Source organism: Prionailurus viverrinus, chromosome D4, assembly GCF_022837055.1.
Source record: "Prionailurus viverrinus isolate Anna chromosome D4, UM_Priviv_1.0, whole genome shotgun sequence".
In the NCBI taxonomy this organism is placed as follows: domain Eukaryota; kingdom Metazoa; phylum Chordata; class Mammalia; order Carnivora; family Felidae; genus Prionailurus; species Prionailurus viverrinus.
In genome coordinates, this window is record NC_062573.1 from 84,213,645 (window position 1) to 84,231,603 (window position 17,959).

Here is a 17,959-nt window from a genome sequence, read left to right on the forward strand (position 1 = left end):
TGAAAACTTGACAGATAGGTATTTTCAGATCTCACCTGGGGTTGAGGTCGCTACACTGAAACTCAGCTACGAATGAAAACTTTTCGTGTTTTCATTTATGCAGATGGCCAACAGACACACGGAGAGATGCTCAACATCACTCGTCACCAGGGAAATGTCAATCGAACCACGATGAGATACCACCACACACCTGTCAGAATGGCTAAAATTAACAACTCAGGAAACAACAGATGTCGGCGAGGAGGTGGAGAAAGGGGAACCCTCGTGCACTGTTGGTGGGAATGCAAACTGGTGCAGCCGCTCTGGAAAACATTGGAGAGGTTCCTCAAAAAATGAAAAGGAGAACTACCCTATGATCCTGCAATTCTGCTTCTGGGTATCTATCCAAAGCACACGAAAACACCATCTCGAAAAGATAGGTGCACCCCCTGTTTATTGCAGCATGCTTTACTGTGGCCAAGATAGTACAAAGAAAGGAATATTACTCCGCCATAAAAAATAATGGAACCTTGCCATTTGCAATGGCATGGACGGACCTCGGGGGCGTCATGTTGAGTGAGGTAAGTCAGACAGAGAAGAAGATACCTTGTTGATCGAGCATCACACTGCATTAACACTGGGGTCTATTTCTGGCCTTTCTGTCCTGTTTCCTTCGTGGATTCTCAGGTCTCAGATTCTCCGGTTCGGCATGGAGGACACGAAGGAGGGTGAGGGAGGGACGTTGTCCTCCAGTTCACGGCTGTCGAGCAGAGAAGTGGGGCCGGTGTGGACACCCCGCCATTCTCTAATGGAGATCTGCTTCGAGTGTTGCGTTTTCCTGATGTTTCCGGTCCTACAGGAGGGCGTGTGGCTGAACAATGAGGACAGACCGCTCTACACTCTGCGTCTTCGCATAGACCCTGCTGGGCACGCGTGCGTATTAGAAGTGTGTTAAACCGTAATTTGTGACGTAGGATGTGTTTATGTCGGTGGCCAGTGGGTGTTGTCGTTTGAGTAACAGATTTCACTCGCTTTCCTCCTTTCGGTGTTTGACATTCTAGAGACCCCTTGATAGGAACTGTACATCGGAGCGACGTTTCTGTGAAACGAAACAGATGCACCGACCACACGGAACCGATCCTGTTTACCTTGCCCGCTGTTACGAGGACCGCGGCTTGCGAGGCAACGTATAAACACGTTCTCTGCTCTGACCTTCTGTATTAGAGAAGGTACGTTTTGCAGCATGCTTGGACCCTTGAGGATTTAGACGGGATCGCACCCGGAGGACAGGCAGCTTGGGGCGGCAGGACACAGAGGGTGCATCTGTGTCCTGTGTTCCCGCCCTGCTCCTGGGAGCTGCCTGGGCATCAGCCCTGGTGACCAGGAGGGTGTGGTTTGGGACATCCCAGAGGCGTCCCTCATTCTGCACTCTCCCTACTTGTCAGAGCTGCATGGAGGGCTGAAGACGTCCTGAGCACCCGAGCACAAGAATACCTCAGCATCAGAGATCAGGGAGAAGAGCCACGTTTCCATCGGACTGGACGGTCCCCTGCTGTCCACCGGCCTCGGCATCTCTGCTCTCCAAGTGGGTCTCAGCGGACAAGCGGCAATGAGAGCTCCAAGGCCATTCCTGGGTGTGCAGCTGCGGGAGTGGAGGGGGTCAGAGGGGAGGTGGTAAGAAAGGCAGGGAGATGAGGAGGCGGCCAGCCGGCCGTTGGGCTCAGGGGAGCCGGCATCAGATGGGCACCTGCAGACTCATAGCAGCAGCTGAGATAGGAGGTGGTGGGTCCTCCAGCCCCAAAGCCCGGAGAGCACTCGGCTCCCTCTGGGCCTTGACCAGAGGTTGCGTGAGCCTCCGGCTGTCTGTACCGACCCCACAAACCCGCCGCCTCCCCGCCCCGGAACTCAGAGGCCTGGGTCAGAACAAGCCCGGCCCCGTGAGGTGGCCCCCACATCTAGAAATGTTTGGTCGTCTCAGGGAAAGGTTTTTAACAGGAGCTTTTGCTTATTTTTTTTTTCCTCTTAGACATTTAAAGACACTGTCAACGGCATCCGGGATTGACAAAAGACAGGTACAGGTCAGATCTGGCCGGTGGCCTCCCTTACCCAACCTCTCGTGGCAAGAATGGCTTTTACATTTTTATTATTATCAGTTTATACATTTTTTTGAAGTTTATTTATTTTTGAGAGAGAGACAAAGAGAACGCGAGCAGGGGAGGGGCAGAAAGAGAGGGAGACAGAATCCGAAGCAGGCCCCAGGCTCCGAGCTGTCAGCACAGAGCCGGATGCGGATTCGAACCCACGAACCGTGAGGTCATGACCTGAGCCGAAGTCGGACGCTCAACTGACTGAGCCACCCAGGTGCCCTGTTTTTACATTTTCAAAGGGTTGTTAAACACACACACACACACACACACACACACTGAACAAAGTAGGCCGTGCTCCAGAAATCCTACATGGCCCCCCAAACCTCCCAGTTTTGCATCTGTTTCCATGCAGAAAAAGTGTGCTGGTCTGTGTCGTAGAAAGTCTACATTATTCAAGGAGCTTACCAAGTAAGAGTGCCAGCATCGTGCATCGTCCTCTACCTGAATTCCTTGCCAAGTCAGAGCAGGACGAGAGTGCAGCCTTCCTCATTAAGGAAAATGATAGTAACGATGTGATTGGAGGTTGGAAAGCACGGTGGAGTCATAGGACTGAGCAGCTATGGGGAGCTGAGCTACCCAGGTCTTAGGGAAAAGAAATACGGGTCTCCAGACCCTCAGGGCCCACTGAGGCTGCCTGCGGTCAGACGCCTGCTACCTTCTGCCATCCACACCTCCTCCGGGCAGCCAGCGATTAGGTCTGGGCTTATATTAAATCTCAGGTTAGGGGCACCTGGGTGGCTCAGTCAGTTGAGCGTCCGACTTCGGCTCAGGTCATGATCTCGCGGTCCGTGAGTTCGAGCCCCGCGTCGGGCTCTGTGCTGACAGCTCGGAGCCTGGAGCCTGCTTCGGATTCTGTGCCTCCCCCTCTCTCTGCCCCCTCCCCACTCATGCTCTGTCTCTCTCTGCCTCTCAAAGGTGAATAAACGTTAAAAAAATTAAATCTCAGGTTAAATATGAGCTATTTGTCACAACCTTGCCCACTCTTCCTCTTTTCTATAGAATAATGAAAGGAAGGAAACAAAAACCATAAAAGGCAAACGGTTCTATTTTTCTCTCACTGGAAAGAATGCTACTACATGAACTTTGTAAAAGGATGAGTCTATTCAAAAACGTTACGTGCTTACCTAGCGGTATTCGGTTCAAACATCCAAACCCTTAGTTTCGATGTGTGGTGCTCACTTTAAGTTCTCAAAATTATGTTAAGGTTTTAATGGTTTTGAAATTGTCCATTTTCTCTCACGGATGGCAATGAGAAGGAGGTTTGTCGATTTGTTTCATCTTTGGGCGTCTCGAACGGGGATCTGGATTTGAGTACACACGAAGGGATTAAAAATGCATTAATACTCAGTACACAAAACAAATTTGACTCAGAAATACAGAAATAAATGGAAATCCGTCCTTTATTTATTTTTAAGATTTTATTTATTCATTTTAAACGTTTATGTATTCTGAGAGAGAGCGTGCACGCGCCCAATGTGTGTGAGCAGGGGAGGGGCAGAGAGCGAGAGAGGGAGAGAGAGAATCCCAAGGAGGCTCTGCACTGTTAGCACAAAGCCCGATGTGGGGCTCAGACTCACAAATCGTGAGATCATGACGTGAGCCAAAACCAAGAGTTGGATGCCTAACCGACTAAGCCACCCAGGCGCCCCAAAATTTTATTTTTAAGTAATCTCTGCACCCAACGTGGGGCTCGAACTCACAACCCAGAGATCAAAAGTCACATGCTCCACTGGCTGAGCCAGCCAGGTGCCCATCTGTACTTTATTTATAATAAACTTTTCCTTCTGGAATAATTGTATTTGTGGAAAAGTTACAAAGATCGTTTGGACCATGGCCGTGCCTCCTTGTCCTGGCTTTCCCTGACATTAGCCCCTTATAACCACGGCGCCTTGATCCCCGAACGTTGTCGTGGTAACTAAGCTCTGTGAACTACTCTACGGCCTTTGTTCAGACGTCCCCGGCTTCTCCACGGATGCTCTTCTCCTGTCTCAGCGTCCAGTGCAGGACCCCACGGTCACTCAGAGTCCCCTTCATGTTCAACTGCACCAATGACAATAGCATCTTCACGCTTGGGGTTTGAAGCAGGAAGACTGACCTCCTGCATTTGAAGCTCCCTTTCCAATCTGATTTTCTTTGATTCTAATACAGAAAGACTACATGAGAGAAAGAGACGAAAATTTCCCCTGCTTATGTTAAAGAGCTTTTAAGTAACCAGGGATCGCCGGACGTCCAGCCCATACCGACAGAAGGAAACCCTTAGCTATCTTTCTTAGAGATGCAGAACTCCTGTAACTGGAAAGTTCTTCCTACATTCCAAATTAAGTCCTTTCTGTGGCCGTGGTAAAAATTAAAAATGTAATCGTGGGTGTGGCTTGACCTGTCCTGAGGGTCAGGGACCTGGCGGGGAGCTTGGTGGCCATCGGAGGAGAGGGCGAGGACCACAGGCGGGTGGTCTCCAGCTGTGGCAGGAGAGACGGTGAGGTCTGGGGTGGTGGGGGGGGCTGGCTTCTCCAGGACACCCTTCTGCTTGCTGTGCGAGTCGGAGGGAGGCCTGAGGCTGGGGGCGTCTCTGCTCAGATCAGCCTCACGCAGTGTGGATAACATTGGACCTGGTTTAGCCGCAGATGCCTGGAAATTGAAGTCGGGATCCCAGAACCTAAAAGCTTGTCAAAAAATCCCCCAAAAAAGACCTCTCAGAAAAAGTGGCCGTTACACCGCAGAGAACACATCAGCTTCCTTGTGCCCGCTAAACCTTCACATTGAACATGTGCTTTTATATTTAAAATTGTTTCCCTTTTTGTATCAGTGGGGGGAAGCTGGGTTTGAAGACAGCACATGCAGTTTCCGGAAAGCATCACTCTGTCCGTGACCTTGGGGGCAGCCAGCCCCGCAGGGTCCGGGGAGATGCCAGTGTGCCTGTGGGGGGAGCCCCACACCGCCCCGGCTCTGCCTTCAAAGGGCTCCCCCGGGCTGGCCTGGGCTCTCTGGGGACACCCTCCCCCCTGTGTCTGTGTGGGGCCGGTTCACACACAGGCAGAAGTGCATCCAGCACTTTCCAGAATCTGAGAAGCTCTAGAACCCTGTTCCGGTTTGGGGGAACTCCAATTTGTATAGAGTTCTTTCTTCCACTGATGAACGCTTTCACTTCCTAAGACTTCTGTCCTCCGGGGCCCTGCTGGGGCTGAGACCTAACCCTCCCCTGTCGCAACACGGGGCCTGGAGGCGTCCCCACTGCTGGTTATGTGTCTTTGGCTTCAGTGGCAATTAATACCTCTTCTTTCATTTACTTGTTCTCTCTTTTCTTCTTTGTCTGGGGCTGGTCGGGGGCACCCTGTGCGGTGGCGGGGCCCCTGGTGGGCATATAACTCAGGCCCCCCCTGTGCACTTCCTGGAGACCGGACCCGGGGGCCCCGCCTCCCACGGGGGCTGCTGGGGCGCACTCGGCCCTGGGCTTCCAGAACCCCGTTCCCTGGCTCACAGAGAAAGCCCGGCTGAAGAAGGAGGGAAGGAGGCCAGCAAACAGGAGGGAGAGGGGAGAATACAGCTGGGGTGCACGAGGAAGAGGGGGACCCCTCACAGGCGCTGAGGTTGGGGGCTTGCAGCTGTTCCAGTTGTGGAAGCCAACACCTCATCCCCCCCGCCCCCTGCCCCGCGTGTCTCTCCCTCCCTTCCTCCTTCTCCCTCCAAACCTCCCCCTCCCTCCATCTCTCCCTCTCCCCCTCCTTCTCTTTCCCTCCCTCCTCCCCCCTTCTCCCCTCATTCCAAACCTCCCCTCCCTTTCTCCCTCTTCCTCTCTCCCTCTGTCTCTCCCTCCCCCTCTCTTTCTCGCCCTCTCTCTCTCTTCCTCCTTTCTGGCTCTCTCTCTCTCTCACTTTCTCCCTCCCTGCCCTTTCTTCCTTTTGAGCTAGGTTGACATCCCTTGTAGTCTGGCAGCGTCTGTCCTGAGCCGTATGCTGTTGTCGCACTGTTGTGAAAGCTGAGGGAGATAGTGTGCGTAAGCCCCTGACATCCATGAATATTAACTCTGTTGATACCCCCCACTTCCTTATTTCTAGCATACGTAACAACGTCTATAGCTTCTTTGACTCAAGACAGGGCACATCCCTCTTCTCGCTGAACTTGGAGCATGGCCACGGCCCTTTGCTTCCAAAAGACACCAAATAAATATTGTTCAAAGGTCTGGGCATTTCGGTAAAATCTTGGCACGCGGTATGTGATCCTTCCTTCCACGCTGCCTGTTGAGGCAGACACCGTTATTATCAACGTTTTATAGGTGAAGATGCCGCAGAGGAGAGGCGGGGTGGGGTGCCCAAGGCCGCACAGGCGGGAGGTTGGAGGACCGGGATCCGAACCCAGAGCTCCTGCTCCCGATTTTGTTACTTAATGTCCTGGGGCCCGTGAGTGTGTTCATGCCAACCCGGAGGACAGCGTTCGGAGCGAGCGGTCGGTCATCCCGGTACACCTGTCACGTGTCCTTACGGTTCAAAACACAGATTAATCCCTTCGTGTCAGTTCCACAAGTGATAGGGATGCTATTGCAACCCCAGACACGGGAGGAAAGGTAAGTGTCCCCTGTGATGGCTCCTCCTCCGTGCGGTCACTCCCGCAGGCAGGTGCCGTTCTCGCCTGGGGCAGGCCGCCCCGGTCCAGAGCTGGTGACCCCCCTCGTCCCAAACCAGAAGTGCTCCCTGGGGCGCAGGGTGGTCTAGGCGAGTGGGGCCACTGTCCTCCCTCTTGTGGGACCAAAGACGCACCCAGATTAGAATAACGCTCACGTTCACACTTGGAAGTCCACGGCTGTTTTCACACAGCTGTTCAGACTCGCGCCTGGGAATTACATTTTCGGATCCACTTACTAAGCACTGGGACTGTGATTGGAAAGCACCACTGCTCTTTGTGAAATCTGAGAACGTCGGCCTTGGGACCGTCCTGGGTGTTGCCGACAAGGGGCGTTACTACTGATGCACGCTTGATGAGCTCACCGACTGGCCTCCGGGGCACCTCGCCAGCCACCCAGATGAACGGACGCTCGGCATCTACGGTTCCGTGTGTCTAGGCCACGTCTACCGGGTTCTAAGCTCTGGGGGCGCAAGACAGCAAGGTCTCTGTCTCCAGAAGCTAACGGTTCCGTGGGCAGGTGGACGCGCGGCCAGTGAGCTGATAAACACAGTGTTGAACTTCGGGTAAGATTCGGGCTCTGGGAATGATAGACCGCGGCAAAGAGGAGGTATCTTGGAGGCAAAGACGTCTGCGGTGTGAACGGCCGAAGAGACTGGTGAGGTACAGATCTGGGGGACAGTGTGGGGCAAGTGTGTGTTGGGGGTGTGTGCGTGCAAGCACCTGGGACATCGAAGCCAGGCTGTCCAGGATGGAGAGAGAGCGGGAGGGTGAGGGGCAGGCGATGAGCGTAGAGGGGCCAGACGCCAGATCAGGCCCACCGTGTAAATCACAGCGAACACGATTTTGTTGTAAAGCCAAGGAGAAAGCGTAGGAAGATTTAGATAAGGGGAGGGGCTTCGTCTGATTAATTTTTAAACCGTCGGACCCAGGAAGCCTTATAAAATTCTGATCTCAACGGGGCTGGCCTTGATCCCCTTGTAAAATTGGCATCTTTGGAGGAGAGCGAAGGGGGCAGAGTAGAAGGATCCTGACCTCACCTGACCCTCGGACACAACACTCTGCAGCCGTCCTGGCAGAGCCGGCCTTTCACAGCTGCTGGTAGAGAGGAGGCCTCCTGGGCAAGGTGGGACGGCGGGGATGTGGTCAGGAACCAACCCTCCAGCCCCACTAACCACGAGCAGAGGGGACATCACGAGCACAGAATAACAGCGAGGTCAGACCCCACACCAGGTGCCCCAACCCTGGGGACCCTCACCGGGAAGAGGAATCCTCATAATGTCTGCCTTTGCAAACCCGTGAAACTTAACCCTGGGAGCTTTCAAAACCAGCTGCGCTTAGCATGGGGAGAGCCAGAGGGTGGTAGGAGCTGAGTCCCCGCCCTTAACAGGCCGGCACACTAAATACCTCGGCCTGAGCCGCAGCGCAGAAGCAGCAGTTTGAGAAGCACATGGGGAACGAACACGACGCAGATTTATTGACTAATCTTAGCATGTGTGATGGAGGGGCGGGGATCTGCGGGAGATTTCTCCGGGAACAAAGTCGCTGGCGGGCGTCGTTTTTCTCGCCCTCCGCCAGCCTGATAGCTGGACGCCAGCCTGGATAGCTGGAGCCAGTGCTGACCCACTTGGGCCCTGTGCCCACCCCGTGTTCCCCAGCAGGCCCGCCCCATCTGATCTGCCTGACTTGGGGCACTTCTGCCTCTCCAAAGCAGCTCCAGCCTAGGCCAGTGTCTTTCCGATGCATTCCACAAGGCCAGCATTACCCTGATATCAACACCCGACACAGATACTATAAAAACAAACAAACACACAATATCCGTGATGAATATTGACGCGAAAACCCGCAACAAGGTGTTAGCAAACTGAATTGAACAATACTTTCAAAGGATCTTTCACCGCAATCAAGCTGGGATTTTTTTTTTTAATTTTTTTTTTTCAACCTTTATTTATTTTTGGGACAGAGAGAGACAGAGCACGAATGGGGGAGGGGCAGAGAGAGAGGGAGACACAGAATCGGAAACAGGCTCCAGGCTCCGAGCCATCAGCCCAGAGCCCGACACGGGGCTCGAACTCACGGACCGCGAGATCGTGACCTGGCTGAAGTCGGACACTTAAGCGACTGCGCCACCCAGGTGCCCCTCAAGCTGGGATTTATTACAGGGATGGTAAGGACAGTGGTTTCATATTCACAAATCAACCAATGTGATATATATCACATTAGCAGAGAAAGGATAAAATCATATGATTATCTCAATAGGTGCAGAAAAAGCATTTGACAGATACAACATCTGCTCACGCTAAAAACTCTCAACAAATCTGGGTTAGAGGGAATTCCCCTCAACATGATAAAGCCCACCTATGAACCCACAGCCAACATTCTACTCAAAGGTAAAAAACTAAGAGCTTCTCTAAGATGAGGAACAAAACAAGCGTGTCTACTCTCCCTGCTTTTATTTAACATAGTTAATTCAACTGGAAGTCTTAGCCACAGCAATCAGACAAGAAAAAAATAAAAGACATCCAAATTGGGAAGGAAGAAATCAAACTGTCACTGTTTGCAGATGACATGATACAATATATAGAAAACCCCAGAGACTCCACCAAAATCTATAAGAGCTAAAGAGGAATTTAGTAAAGTTGTAAGATGCGAAATTAATCTATGAATTCTTTGGCATTCTGTACACTAAATAGCAGAATGAGAAATTTAGGGGGAAAAAAATCCCATTTGCAACTGCACCAAGGAAGAATAAAGTTCCTAGGAAAAAATTTAACGGAGTAGGTGAAGACCTATACTTTGGAAAGCATTAAGACATCGATGAACGGGGCGCCTGGGTGGCGCAGTCGGTTAAGCGTCCGACTTCAGCCAGGTCACGATCTCGCCGTCCGTGAGTTCGAGCCCCGCGTCAGGCTCTGGGCTGATGGCTCGGAGCCTGGAGCCTGTTTCCGATTCTGTGTCTCCCTCTCTCTCTGCCCCTCCCCCGTTCATGCTCTGTCTCTCTCTGTCCCAAAAATAAATAAAAAAAAAAAAAAGTTGAAAAAAAAATTTAAAAAAAAAAAAAAAAAAAGACATCGATGAACGAAGTTAAAGAGGACACAAGCAAACGGAAAGATCTACGATGCTCGTGGTGTATTGTGAACAGAAGGTGCTACTGTCTAAACCCATCCAGAGATCCAATGCGATCCCTACCAAAATACCAACAGCATTTTTCACAGAACTAGAAAAAAATCATACTAAAATTTGTATGGAGTCACAAAAGACCCCAAACGGGTGAAGGGGATTAAGAGGTATAATCTTCTAGTTGTAAAATAAGTAAGTCACAGAGCTGGAAAAGTGCAGTGTGGGGAATATAGCCCATAATATTGTTTTAATGCCATATGGCGACAGATGGTGAGCACACTTACCATGGTGAGCTTTGAATAACGTGTAGAGTTGTAAATCACTATGCCGGGCCCCTGAGATAAATACAATATTCTATCAGCTATATGTCCATAATGACGATTTTTTAAAAATCAAGGCATAATTCACATGTAATAAACACACAAACATGATGCGTATGCTTTGGTTTTGACAGACATATGAAAATGTGTATAGTTAGGAAATGGCCACCACAATAAGGACATAGAGAATTTCCATCACCAAGAAATTGCCCCATTGTGGCCAGCCTCCACTCTCCCAGAGTCCACTAAAATTCTGATTTTGATCTTTATTGAAATAAAATCATACATTTATATATTCGTGTGTGTCTGGCTTTGCTTCCCTAGTGTCTGTCAGATTCTTAAAATTGCGCCCCTGCTGCTTTTCCATTTACTTTATTAGCTACATATTTGTTTGTCCACTTTTTACTGATGGATGTTTGAGTTGTTTCCAGTTTGGGGTTGTGCTGAATAAAGCTGCCACGAGCATTCTTGTAGTCTTTTTTGTGGACTTACATTTTTATTCATCATGGGTAAATCTCTAGGATCTAGAGTGAAATTGCCGGATCAGAATTTGTTGAACTTTAAGGGAAACTTCCAATAAAGGTTCAAGATGGTTCCATTTCATGCACAAGATTTGTGCAACGTTCCATTTGCCTCCTATCCTTGCCAACAGTTGATGTTATCTGACTACCTTTTAACTATTCCTGTGGGGACGTGGGGGTATCTCACTGTGATTTTAGTCACTTTGACCACCAATGGTTGTTGAACACACTTTTAGGTGCTTATTGATGCTTCCATTATTTTTTTATAAGGTGCTTGTTCAATATTTTGCCCATTAAAAACATTAGAATATTCATCTTTATTTTTAATTTTTTTAAAGCTTGAAATTATTGACTTGTGAGAGTTTTTTAAATATATTCTGGATTCAAGTCTGCTGTCATATATACATGTGGCAAAAATTCTCCCCTTTTATCTTCTTATTGTTGTCTTTTAAAAGAGCAGACTGTTAGTTTTAAGTCAAATTGGGCAACTTTCTTATTTTAAGGTTAGTGCTTTCTTTGGTATAAGAACTCTGTGACCTCATGAGATATTCTCTTAGATTTTTTGATGGAAACTTTATAGCTTTGGGCTTAATGAAACTCTGATCCATCTGGAAATAATTTTTGTGTATGCTATAAAATAGCAGTTGAGGTAGTTTTTTTCCCCCTGTGCAAATATTCAGTTGTTTCAGTATCATTCTGGAAAGAACTTTCTTATTCCCCTTTGAGTTGCTTTGATGCCTTCATAAAAAATTACTTAACTGTATGTATCTAGACTTTCTATTTTGTTTTAATGATCTAGTTATCCTTAAATAAATACCATGCTACACATTTACTGTATAACAGTAAGAAAAAAGCATGTACTGTGATTTCTTCACTTGGATTTTCTTTTCTTTTCTTTTTTTGAGATTGTTTGGTTTACTCTAGGTTGTTTTCATTTCCATATAAATATAAAAAATTTCCTTGTTTTTCCCCCATGGATTTTGATTGGTATTGAAATGACTCTGTAGAACAATATGGGGAAAAAATGACACCTTAACAATATTGAACCTCCCAATCCATTAACATGGTATATCTTTCTATTAATTTACTCCTCTTTAATTTCTTTCAGCAGCGTATGTAGTTTTCAATGAACAGGTCTTGCACAACTTTATATGTTTCTAAGCATTTTGTAGTATTGTAAAATGGTATAGGTTTTCTAAGTTTTATTGCTCGGGTTTTGTTAATGGTATATAGGTATATGATTGAAATTTGTACATTTACTTTGAGTCCTGAAACCTTAGTGAATTCACTTGTGTGCTATGGTAGTTTCATTATAGAGTCCTTAAGATTTTTGATGTAAACAATTATATCACGTGCAAACGGAGGCAATTTTATTTTTCTCTTTCTTTATGCTTTTTAAAAATACATTTTATTCCTTTCTTTCTACTTTATTGCAATGCTTACGACCTCTAATATAACAGTGAATAGAATTGGTGAGTGTGAACATTCCTGTTTCCTTCCTAGTGTTAGGGGACAAACATTCCTTATGTTACCATGAAGTATGATGTTAGCTACGTTTTCCATAGATGTTCTTGATGGAGATAGTTTCCTTATTATTGTCAGGAGTAACTTCTCCAAGAGGCGCTGGCATCTATTTTGAGTTGAAGGGGTTTTAAAATACCAGTAAAGTCAAAAGCATTATTTCACAAACAGCAGTATTGATGTGCTATTCTCTAGGTACTGACAGATTCAATTGTGAAATACGGTTGGTGTGGGCAACGTGGGTGGCTCAGTGGGTTAAGCATCTAACTTTTGATTTTGGCTCAGGTCATGATCTTGCGGTTTGTGAGTTCAAGCCCCACATCAGGCTCTGTGGTGACAGCGGGGACCCTGCTTAGGATTCTCTCTCTCTCTCTCTCTCTCTCTCTCTCAAAATAAATGAACTTTTAAAAATATTTAAAAATAAATAAAAGAAGAAATACGGTTGGGGTGTTATTGTCTCCATCCATTTTACAGTAGATGAAACTGAGGCACAGGTTGGTGGGCAGTTTTCCCAAGGTCAGACAGCTAGGAAATGCTAGAACCATACAGTCTGGCTCTGGAGACCATAGGCTGGCTGCCCCTGGGACCTCATGCATGGAGTTGTGGTTCACTGTGACTCTCTCCCTTCACTTGTGGGTCCGAAAATAGCTGATGTGCCTGCACAGAACCTTCTTTGGGGGGAGGGGAGCAAGGACTGCTAAGTGCATCGGGAACAGTACATTTCTACAGCACGATTATAACTTCCTGCATTGCAAAAGTGTGAGTAAGTCAGCCTAGAATACGTACCCAGAGGTGAGACTTCTCTTTTATTTCCTCAAGATATTTAAGAAGGCAAATGAGGAGTAACACTGATTTCATTCCTTAGAACGAGTTTAAATCTCATTTTTATTTAGTGGCTCTCTCCTTAGCTCTTTCCATAAAATATGTTTCCCTTCCCTCCAGAGATGAGAAAGCGGCTGACTTCACGACCCAGAGCAGTGTCTTTTAAGTTTTTTCATTTGGCTAAGTCAACTTAGCCACCCCTTCTAATTTCAGGAGTGCATTCTCTTTCCTCTTCTCTGGTGTCAGTAAAATATTTTATTTAAAAAAATCAGAAACCAACACGTATATTTTTATCCGTGCCAGTGTGTGCATGTAACCTTATGTGCACATGGTGCCTACGTGTATTTTGTTTAGGTGTAAAAATAAAACAATGGCTACCCTTGACTTAGTGCCCACTCTAGGTAGGAGCCAGGAGTTTGCAGTTTACTGTCTCTAGATCTTTCAACCAGTTGGCAAGATAGAAATTATCGTTCTTGTGATCCAATGAGAAGTCAGAGACAAGGAAGACTGAACTCCACCGAAGGTGGCCCAGTTGGGATTATTTCTGAAATTCCAACCCAAACCATGAGTGGTGGTGATTTTGAGCCATCCTGGTTTAAGCGTCGGGTGTTGTGGGGTCCTGATGGGCAGGGGGTCTGTGCCCGTGAGATCTGCTGAAAGCGTGTCCCTGGGGTTGGGACGATGCACGGATGGCCCCCGCCAGCACATAGGCAGCTCGGGTGGCCCACCGTCACGTCACCGTGACCCCCACACCTGCTCACATTCACAGAGGGGCTGTTCCCTTTGCAGATCTTCTGAGCATGTCGGGGCGGGGGTTTCAGACACAGTCCTGGGGGCGTGACAAACCACACGAAAGGGGAAGCGGTCCACCCCCAAGGTGCGCGAGGGCGTGCCAGAGGCCATCTGGCGCCCCATCAACGTGAGTGCCCAGATTTGCTCGGCGAGTGTTAATATAAATACTGGCGAATAAATGAATATACAGTGAATACATGACCTTCTGTATGCTTCGGTAAGTTCAGTCCCTGCTCTCGGACCCCACTGCCCCAACCCGACGGCTCTCGGCGCGTGGGATTGTGTCCGTCCCTTGAGAGCTGTGCTAACCTCACACTGGCCCCTGCGTAGCCCGTAGCACCCACGAGCACACTGCTCGGCCGAGGAGAGACCACATTTCCTTGTTGGGGAGATGGGGTTGCTCAGGCAGAGAGTCGAGGCCAGCTGTCCACCGAGGCAGCAATTGGGGAACAAAAAGAGGTCACTGGAGCCCAGGCCTGGAGATCAGGGGGAAGGTGGAGGCTCTCGCCTGGATTACGCCCTCCTCTGTCCCTAAGCAGACAAAGGGCCTTGGGACCCTCAGTCAAGTCCTCCAAGTTTCTGTTTACAGAGGAGGTTGAGTGATAACCAACGTTTAGTGAAAAACACTCTGGTAACGGACGACCCTGCACGCATTTTCTTCTGCAATCCTGGGGCCTCCTTATGGATTATCCCATTTCCCAAGATGAGGAACCTGAGACTTAGAGGGGTTGACCAATGTGCCCCAGCTGGGACTGGTCTAGCTGGAACCTGGCTGTCTTTGCAGCCCCTCCGGTCCCTCCGGCTCCAAATGCACCAGTGCCCTCCTACATTTGCCCTTTAAGACTATGAGACTTCGTAACAGCCTCACTTTGCTCTGCACGCAAAGCTCCTGGATACTTTTCACGGACTCCCAGAGAATGAGGAATTTCCCTGCCTGACCTGGCCTCTGTCGTCCAGCAGAGGGCAGTGCAGGCTCACGCCCGCGCTTAACAGCGAGCATCCAACCCAACGGCTTCCAGCAAAAACCAGTCGTCAGCTGCAAAGGGCTGAGTCTGGAGAGGATATGGAAGTGTGCCCGTCAGTGGATTCAGACGAAATCCCATCTTGTTAGGAGGGAGGCACAATTTGAACATTGTTTCTTAGAAGGCGTTAGAAAGACATTAAAACACACACACACACACACACACACACACACACAAACACACACACACAAACAAGACCCCAGAGTTCTTGTTTTATTCCATGCATGAAAAAAGGCCAAGGTTTTGTTCTTCCCTTCACCTCTGTTTACAGAGGTTATTAACATGCCGGCCATACAAGGGGGGTCGCCATCACAGGAGCGAGGACAGCACAGTGACAGAGCACAGGCATTAGACACGGCCAAATGTCTCGGAATCCAATGTAAAGAATTTACGCATGTCACGGGCTGTTTTCTCAAACCTTATTATTATTTTTGTGTGTGTGTGCAGATTATTTTCATTTGTATCTACAGGCTACTAGCATTCAGAACTGAAGGTCAGAGATCAGAATAAAGTCAGAGGGGGCTCTCTGGGCGACCAGTGGCTTGCACGGCCAGCTCATGGGCCCCACACACACGTACACGCACACACATGCACGCGCATCCCTGGTTCTCCGGAGACAAGCTCCTGAGTGCCCCGTTTTCATTCCCAGCCTAACACCTCCGTCCACGGTTGGTTGGTTGGTTGGTTGGTTATAGCGAATACGTTATCATTAACACCTTTGAGCACCCACGCTGTCAGAGCCTTTATAAACCAAAGCAACTCGCAAAAGGTGAGAATAGGAGATGTCTGCGTGCTCGCTAAGTGCTTTCTCTATGTGAACATGTGACACACTCACAACAGCTTTCCTAGGGAAGTGTTAGCATCATCCCCATTGTATAGAGGGGAAAAGTGAGGCCCAGCGATGCTAAGTGACTTGCTGGAGATCACAGAGCTCGTAGGCGGCAGAGCAGGGGCTCAGGCCCAGACCGTCTGCCGGCAGGGCCTGGCTCTCGGTCCCTGCTCCCACTGCCCGCGGTGTCAGCGACAGCGAGCCCTCGGAGGCTCGCTTGGTCGAGGCCGCCTACCGGGAGGGACGGTCTTTACCTGGACCTGCCTTTGGTGGGTTCCAGAAGCTGCTCCCGAAATGTCAACGTGGCGGAAGCTGTTGGAGAGTCACCAACACAGCCGTCTGGCCTCTGGGCTCTGCCCTGATTCTACCTGCATTTTCCTCGTTGCCCGAGAATCAGGTCGTAAACCTCAGGAGGGCCTCCCTGTCCACGTCCGTGAGGTCTGAACGCCCGGGAATCAACAGCCTGGTGACGACCCCCTCCCCCGGGGTCTCGTCTCTGGATGTGCTTTGGAAGCGTCTCCGCATCTCACGGTAACGTGGGGCTTTCCGAAGACGGCAGAGGACTCGTCGGGAATGCTTAATTCACCTTCTGGAAGGAGAGCTAGCATCAGTTAAACACGCACTAGTAGAAATAACAGTCCCAAGAGGGTAAACAGCATCTCCGGAGCCGCTGGCGGGAAGCTGGTGCTTTCTCCCCTGTTGCAGTGGATAGGGGTGGGGATCCGGGTCACTTCACTCGGGACCCTGTCCCGTAGGCCCTAGGGACCTTGTGGTCGTCGGCCTGGCTTGCCCACCTTCAAGGTCAGCGCCTGATTCTGGATCCACACGCGTCCCCGTTCTCACCACTGTGGCCCCCTCTTCCCGACCCCGGACACGGTTCCCAGATGTGGGGACGTGTGGGGACGGTTCCACAGTCTGGGGGGGAAGAGCCCCTCCCGCTTGGATTCAGAACTGAAAAGCGTGTTCCCTTCAGGGTGACTTTTCTGCCCCGGGGCCGCACAGCTGTTTAGGTGACAGTTCCTTCACCGAGTCCGAGCCGCCGTCCCTCTGCCAGGGGGCACTGGCTGTCTCCCGCGCACCGGGCATCATCCTAAGTGCTTTGCTCACCGCTGATTGCCGCGCGTGTCGTGCCCACTGGGCCGCACGCACGGACGCGGGGCGCGCGACGGCTCCCAGGCCACCTGCTCGGTCACAGCGTCCGATGACTGGAGTATTACAGAAGGCAGAAGAGACTCCCACTTCCTCTTTTCTTGTTCACGCTTGACCCCTTTCCAGTAACACCACCGACAGTGTCCTTTACATGTTCTTTCTCCACTAAGACACCTGTGCCTCACAGTTTTAGAAAAGCCAATCGATGCATACGGTGACAATTTTTTTTAAAAGCGTAGCCTCAGGGTCTGCTTCCTTGAGCTGGTCCTTGAGCGCTCCCCAAGAGTATGGGGCGTGGAGGTGACCGCAGCAGCTGCTGTCACAAGGTTCACGCCCTCGGTTTCGGGACAGCCGAGCAGGCGTGCACAGGGGCGCCCCCAGAACCTCTGGTTCAGTGCAGGTGTCTGAGCACGAGTGCCTAACGGCCTCCGGGCAAAGACGCTGCTGACGGGACGGGGACGGGAAGGGCGGACCCCCAACAGCTCGGCAGGGACCCCGGGACAGCGTCATCCGCACAGCGGAGCTTCTCTGGTCTCCAACAGATGCAGCCTGGCTCTGGCAGAGACAAAGAAAAGGTAATTCCCGAGGAGCAGTGGCCCGAAAAGATGCCTCCTGTCTCTGGAGGTTTTCCTCCAGCAGAAGGAAAGTGCGAGCAAGCCAACACGCAAACAGGATGGGAGGAAGGGAGGCGGGGAGGGATTTTGTGATACAGGAGGGTTATTTTTAATTCTGCCAGTGGTTGGGCCGTCTGGGTGCCTCAGTCCGTTGAGCATCCGGCTCTCGGTTTCGGTGCGGGTCATGATCTCACGTATTGTGGGTTTGAGCCCCCACGTCGTGCTCTGTACTAACAGTGTAGAGCCTGCTTGGGATTCTCCCTCTCTCTCTCTCTCTCTCTCTCTGTCTCTGTCTGCCCCTCCCCAACTCATGGTTTTGTTTTCTCTCTCTCTCTCTCTCAAAACAAATAAATAGTTAAAAAAAAATCTGCGAGTGGTTATGTCCATAGCTTTGAACACGTTTTGCCCTCTTTCTCGAATCCCCCACTTTGTTCCTTCAGACCCCACGGACTGCCCAGTCCTAATCGTGTCTCAGCTCCCCCCCCCCTTTTTTTTAACCTGTTACT

General features: G+C 49.9%; 2 long non-coding RNA genes across 2 annotated transcripts; one reads left to right on the top strand and one right to left on the bottom strand.

Moving 5' to 3' along the window:
* Window positions 1–259: 259 nt before the first annotated feature.
* On the top strand, window positions 260–2,178 carry LOC125151000 (uncharacterized). The gene is made up of 3 exons (XR_007146568.1): window positions 260–560; window positions 667–1,613; window positions 2,006–2,178. It is a non-coding gene; the product is annotated as an uncharacterized LOC125151000 (long non-coding RNA).
* LOC125151001 (uncharacterized) lies at window positions 1,507–17,203 on the bottom strand. The gene is made up of 3 exons (XR_007146569.1): window positions 15,945–17,203; window positions 3,251–3,427; window positions 1,507–1,621 (listed from the first exon to the last, which is right to left on the bottom strand). It is a non-coding gene; the product is annotated as an uncharacterized LOC125151001 (long non-coding RNA).
* Window positions 17,204–17,959: the final 756 nt, after the last annotated feature.